The sequence below is a fragment of the Drosophila rhopaloa genome, unplaced genomic scaffold (genome assembly GCF_018152115.1).
Source record: "Drosophila rhopaloa isolate 14029-0021.01 unplaced genomic scaffold, ASM1815211v1 contig_155, whole genome shotgun sequence".
Taxonomy (NCBI): Eukaryota; Metazoa; Arthropoda; class Insecta; order Diptera; family Drosophilidae; genus Drosophila; species Drosophila rhopaloa.
This window is the reverse complement of record NW_025335034.1, coordinates 10,427,874-10,435,321: the sequence shown is the minus strand read 5'-3', so window position 1 is coordinate 10,435,321 and position 7,448 is coordinate 10,427,874.

The window sequence follows — 7,448 nt, the reverse complement described above, 5'->3', positions numbered from 1 at the left end:
AGTTTCCTATCGATAACTATAGAAAGGTTTGTTCACACATAAGCTCATCGCATCTGCATTACCGATCAAGAGGCTCATTAGATTCTTTCTATTCAGTAACAAATGCACGTGATAATAAGTAGAGATTGTTGTACATTTCGTTTTTTATTTTTAAATGTAAAAAAAATTACCTTACTACACAGGCGAGAAATTGAAAATATTTAATTGGAACTAGGACACAACTTTTAATATCAAAAATGTTGTATCTCGTTAAAAGGTGTTTATATTAAATTCATTCAAATCAGAATGTTCTTATTTTCTTAGTTTATTTACCGTTATTTTTACGGCACTTGAAATCGAAATTCCATGACTGTTTGAATTCCATTCTGTAACAGCGATAAAATAGCGCAAAACTCTAGACTAGTATAACAGATGTCAGCGGCTGTTCGAAACAATATACCGATGGAAAGGAACTTTAAAACAAGAGAGAACGATATAGTCGGGTGCCCCGACTATCAGATACCCGTTACTCAGGTAAAGGGAGTGCGAGGGAGATGGAGATAGAAACTTTGATCATGCATAACTTTTTAACGAATGGTCCGATTTGAAAAATTTCTTCTACATTTCGATAGGTATTGATAAACACAATAAAACTGCGCTTTTACTTTTCCGAAATATTTAAAATTGTGGGCGTCAGAGGGGGCGTGGCACCATTTTGAAACAAACTTGCGCTGCGTAGGAACTCCTAAAATCTACATGCAAAATGCCAATCTTCTAGCTTTTATAGTTTCCGAGATCTCAGCGTTCATACGGACAGACAAACAGACAGACGGACATGGCTATATCGACTCGGCTAGTGACCCTGATCAAGAATATATATACTTTATATGGTCGGAAACGCTTCTTTCTACCTGTTACATACTTTTGCACGAATACAATATACCCTTTTACTCTACGAGTAACGGGTATAATGAGACAACAGCCCTATAAATGACAGACTGCAAGTGATCTACACGGACAACAAAATCGGTCTAATGTCTGCAGAATTTTGCCAGCCTCAAAAAAAAAAAAATAACAGCTATTGCCCAATAATGTCTTAATGGTAACAAATCAAGGTCATTAAATATAAATATGTTAGTTTTTTGTTTTATTATAATTTCATATTTTATTTTATTTTTAATGTCAAGGGTGGCAGACAGCCAAGCTCAATTCAATGACATGATCTCGGTCTGCGCTTGCTGCTCCTCCAGCCTTTCTCGAGCTCTATCTCCACAAGCTCGGCCTTGTGGTCCATCTTTGCACGCTTTGCAGGAGCCGCAGAGCAGGCTGACCGTAGACTTCCGCTAGTGTGTCTAGAATTATTTTGTCACGAGCTGTTATTGCCGATTTTCGACCTCTATTTGTGATATTATTTTTAATATTGACACCTTTTTCTACCCTTGCAGAGGGTATTATAATTTTGGTCAGAAGTTTGTAACGCAGTGAAGGAAACGTTCCCGTCCCCATATATATTCTTGATCAGGATCAATAGGGGAATCGATATAGCCATGTCCGTCTGTCCGTCCGTCCTTCTGTTTCAATACCGTTTGCAAGCTCAGTTTAAAAGCTAACAATCTGAAACTTTCACAGTCGTCCGAAAACATGTATACGCAGATCAAGTTTAAAAACCGATCGGATGTCTATATCCTATAGCTCCCATAGGAACAATCGGATATAACTTTCAAGAATGGAAGATAATTCGCGCAGTGTAAAAGCAATTGACATGCGTCTTTCCAAATCTTATTTTTTTATGCATACCTTGATCAGGGTTAAAGCGCGTGCCGATCGGACGTCTATATCCTATAGCTCCCATATGAACAATAGGGTGAAATCGGTTAAAATTGGATGTTTTTTAGGATATTACGCGCAGTATATAAGCTATTGACACGAATCCGAATCTTATTTTTGTATGTAAACTATAGGAATAATTGTTAAAGGCTGTGAAAATATCCCTTAGTCCGATTTGGTTGTTGGCGTAGATCACTTGCAGTCTGTTACCAAGTATCATTTATAGCGCTATTGTGCTCATTTTAAATGTTGTGCAAAATGCAACAGGATAGAATGATTAGCCACAGCTGTTCAGATCAGCTGTTATCGGATGGTGGATGTGCTCTGTGGGAATCGGAGTTTCACATTTGTCTAAAATCCCAACCGTTTCGAACGGTTTCCCGTTTCCTGGGAAAAGGGCCTATTAAAAGGGCCAAAAAGAAACTGGCTCACTAACATGTGACACTAAAAAAGACAGCTCAAGATCTATGGTTCTATTATATAGATTTCTGTATATTGACTTTACGAGTTGTTCATTCAAACAAAAAGTAAGGCACACAGCCTATAATAAAGCCAAACGAAGACACCATTGTTGCGTTAGCATTAATGGAACTAGACCATATTAAGCGGGATATAATAGCTGAAGAGAATAATATAGGATAGGATAATTTATCCAAATGATGTGGTAAATACTCCAACACTTTTAGATATTAATACGACTTAATTGAGCAGCAAACTAATTTGTAAAACTTTTTAAAACTAAGAAATGAGCACATATAGAACATACGATATTGTCATCCTATTTGGATAAAACGGATAATATTTGTCCAACAGCAAGAAATACAAAAAGGGAGGAAGTTCGTCACTGTACACTTTCTAAAATAGTCTTATATGGCATGCTGCAATAAAAAACAAGAGAGAACGCTATAGTCGGGTGCCCCGACTATCAGATACCCGTTACTCAGGTAAAGGGAGTGCGAGGGAGATGGAGATAGAAATTTTGATCACGCATAACTTTTTAACGAATGGTCCGATTTGAAAAATTTCTTCTACATTTCGATAGGTATTGATAAACACAATAAAACTGCATTTTTACTTTTCCGAAATATTTAAATTTTTAAAATCGTATAAAAGCGATTGTGGGCGTTAAAGGGGGCGTGGCACCAGTTTGAAACAAACCTGATCAAGAATATATATACTTTATAGGGTCGGAAACGCTTCCTTCTAGCTGTTACATACTTTTGCACGAATAAGTTAACTAAGTTAACCGGGCGACGGCAATGACCGATCGTCCGAAGGCTCGCTCCGGCCAAATTGCTGACACAGCGTCTGGCCGGAAGCTCGTGCATAGCCGGCAAAGACTACCCATTGGAGTGGCCGCTATGAGTCTCTTTTTTGTTAGCTTTAAGTTTCAGTTTAGATTTGACTTTATATGAATAAAGAGCTGTCGCTCATACAATTTATACTCCGACTACCGTCGTTAAATTCTTATTATTGAAAAACTGTCTGAGTCCCTAGGCCAGCAGGTAAAGAAGGGCAGTCACCCTTCCAACATAATCTTCGTAATTCATCTTGGAGAATTCTACGGCCAGCCGGCCAACCACCACAGCGACGAACCTTGCCACCCGCACCCCCCTGGATAAGCTGCAACTGCGAGGGACGACCCGTGGGATAAATAATTAATTAATTGGCGCTCAACGCAAAAGTACCCACAGCGGTATAATAGGGATCATGTAAGTGAGCACCTCAGTCCTTATACTTCCCGGTATCTGCATTTGTGTGTAACTTATAATAAATAAAAGAAATAAATCGCGGCCAGAATATTCTTCTGCAGCTCGAATAAATAAAACAAGTAAATCACTGCCAGAATACTTTCTGCAGCTCCGCTTCCATAATTTGTTTGGTGTTAATTTAAAAAAATAAATACAATATTAATTAACATACTCATTATTTGATGACATTGTGGAATTTTAAATTGTGAAATTATATGCGTTATTATTATATTTGCTTCTGTGTGTTGTTTGCATTTTTAATTGATAAAAAAATATAAATATATCAGACAGTATAAATATAGTATTAAATATCTCAGCCTCGGCGCAAGAGCGCCGCTGGGAAATAAATAAATTGTTAATTTATTTAAATAATTTTATTGGCGACAGAGCTGTCACATCCAATTGTGGGCATTTAATTTAGCCCTTTTGTGTCGTTGTGTTTTTTGCTTATACTTAAAATTCTCTGTATTAGCTTTGCAACAATCTTGGGGTTTTTTTGTTTTTTTACTGCTTCCCCGCTCCGCGCCGGTACGCGAACCCGACACCGCGCATTCACATTTCGGCTCTGTTAGCTTCGCTTCTTTGTTTACCATAGCGGCAGCCCAGCTGCCACGGCCCCTTTGCTGTACAATTTTTTTATGTAAAGCTGCTTAGGCATGCAACTCTTGGTAGATGGAATTTAACATTGCTGCCCATGTCATTCCTAGATTATAGGGATACCAAACAAAATAGCGACTCAGAGTCAGACTCTGAGAGACTTCTAATTACTTCTGCACCGAGGCAGGCGGCTACCAGTGCCGCTCCCAATACAAACATGTCCATAAACGCGGATCAGCTCCAGGCTGTCATCCAGGCGGCTATCGCCAACGCCCTAATAGAAAAGGCCGGCGAGGACCAGCGCAGGGAGAATGAAATGCGCCGAACTATAGAGAACTTAGCTAGGCAGGTGGCAGAGGCGCGGATATCACCCGCCCAGATGGAAACTCCCCAGATTAAAGTTTATGAACCGATTGATATCTCAGGCAATGTTCAATGCAACGAGCCCTTAGACGCCGTTAAATGCCTTCCCGAATTTACGGGGGCACAAGAGACATATGTCTCTTGGCGGCAAGCGGCAGTAGCTGCGTATTATATATTTAGAAATTATGTAAATAGCTCACGCCATTACCAGGCGGTAATTATTATTAGGAGCAAAATTAGGGGCCCTGCTGATGCCGTGCTATCTTCGTTTGGCACTGTATTGAATTTTGATGCGATTATAAATCGCCTCGATTTCACATACAGTGACAAGCGACCGATGCATGTCATAGAACAAGAGATGGGCACCCTCAGGCAGGGAAATCTCTCTCTGCTACAATATTATGACGAGGTCGAGAAAAAATTAACTCTCCTCACAAACAAAGCCACCATGTCGCACGATGCCTCGGCGGCAAGGGTCCTATGCGAAAAATTCCGGGATGATGCCCTTCGAGTATTCATCTCGGGATTAAAACGCAGCCTCACAGATGTCCTCTTCTCGGCAAAGCCGAAGGACATGCCAACAGCGCTTGCTTTGGCCCAAGAAGTGGAAGCAAACCACGAGAGGTATTCCTTCGCGGCTTCGTTTGCAAGAAGCCAGGAGGATAAAGAAAAAAACAATATCCTAGGACGCAGGAGCGCCAACAGGCCACTCCTCAAAACAATTCGCAAACAGGTGCTAGCAAGAATCCGTATTTCACAAAGCAGCACAAAGCTCAGGTCCACTCTGCTCCACGCGGTGATAGGCCTCATGAGAATACTCCCGAGCCCATGGACATCGACCCTTCGCTGTCCAGGATGTTCAAGCCATCTCAAGCGCCGGCTTACCAAAACAGGAAACCGGCCGTGTCCGATCGATCTGGCCCGCACAAGAGGCAGAGAGTTAACAACATCGCGCAGAGCGAGGGCGAAACCGAGGGCAAATACACCGCCGCAGCCTCAGGCGCGGTCCAGGAAATCAATGATGACGCCATTCATGAATATGATTCGGACGTTATTAATTTTTTAGGGGAAAATCCCTGCTACCCGTCATCAGACGAAGAGTAGCAGGAGTAGAAATGAAGCTTTTGGTAGATACGGGCGCATCAAAAAATTTCATCCGTCCATACGAAGGATTGAAAGGCATCCGCCCGGTAGAATCGCCATTTACGATACATTCTATCCATGGCGTCACCACCATCACTAGGAAGTGCTTTGTCTCCCTATTCAACTTGAAGGCCACGTTCTTCATATTACCAGATTTGTCCTCCTTCGATGCCATAATTGGCCTTGACCTGTTAAAACAGGCAGGGGCATCGCTTTGTCTAGCTTCCGGCCACCTCAAATGGGGCTCCGAAGTAGAACAGTTAGAATTCCAATCGTGCCCCGACGTCAATTTTACCAACATTGATTGCTCGGACGCCCCGCCTCTAGCTAGAGAGGCCTTTATAAAAATGCTCGGCGAACGAAAAAAAGCCTTTGCAAACGCCAACGAGGCTCTACCTTACAACACGTCGGTGGTAGCTACCATCAGGACGGTTAGTGAGGAGCCCATTTATGCCAAACTTTACCCATACCCAATGGGGGCAGCTGATTTTGTCAATAACGAAATCCAAGAGTTGCTAAAAAACGGCATAATACAAAAGTCAAAGTCCCCCTACAACAACCCAATATGGGTAGTAGACAAAAAGGGCACTGACGAAGTGGGCAACCGCAAAATGCGGCTCGTATTGGACTTTCGCAAATTGAACGAGAGGACGATACCTGATCGCTATCCTATGCCAAATATCTCTATGATACTAGGGAATTTAGGCAAAGCCAAATACTTCACAACACTCGATTTGAAGTCTGGCTACCACCAGATCACTCTGGCAGAGCGTGACCGTGAAAAAACTTCCTTTTCCGTTAACGGAGGAAAGTACGAGTTTCGCCGGCTACCGTTTGGTTTGAAGAATGCTGCCAGCATCTTCCAAAGAACCATCGACGACATACTGCGAGAGCAGATTGGCAAATTTTGCTATGTCTATGTTGATGATGTCATCGTCTTCTCAGAAGACGAAAACGCCCACATACGGCACGTGGATTGGGTTCTTAAGAGCCTGCACGACGCCAACATGAGGGTATCAACGCAGAAATCGCGTTTTTTTAAGAAAAGCGTTAACTTTTTGGGCTTTATTGTCACCAGCAACGGTGCTACAACTGACCCAGAAAAAATTAAGGCCATTCAGGAATTCCCCGAACCCAAAAATATATTCGAGGTGAGATCGTTCCTTGGCCTGGCCAGTTATTACCGATGCTTCATTAAAGATTTTGCATCAGTAGCTAGGCCCATCTCCGATATCCTGAAAGGGGAGCATGGAAGTGTCAGTAGACACAGATCCAAAAATATCCAGGTGCAATTTAGCGAGCAGCAACGGCTTGCTTTCCAAAAGTTGCGTAACATTCTGGCTTCAGAGGATGTCATCCTCAGCTACCCTGATTACAAGAAGGCATTCGATCTAACGACGGATGCCTCGGCATTTGGCATTGGCGCGGTACTATCCCAAGAGGGAAGACCCATCACCATGATATCTAGGACCCTAAAAGACCGAGAAGTTAACTACGCTACTAACGAGCGTGAACTGTTAGCCATAGTCTGGGCACTGGCAAAATTACGCCATTACTTATATGCAGTAAAAGATATAAATATCTATACTGACCACCAGCCATTGACATTCGCAGTATCGGAATCCAATCCGAATGCGAAAATCAAACGATGGAAAGCTCGCATCGACGAGTCCGGCGCCAAAATGTTTTATAAGCCCGGCAAAGAGAATCTCGTTGCGGATGCCCTCTCCCGACAGCAACTTAACGTTGTGGAGGCGGAAGAAGCTTATTCGTGTGCGGCCACTATTC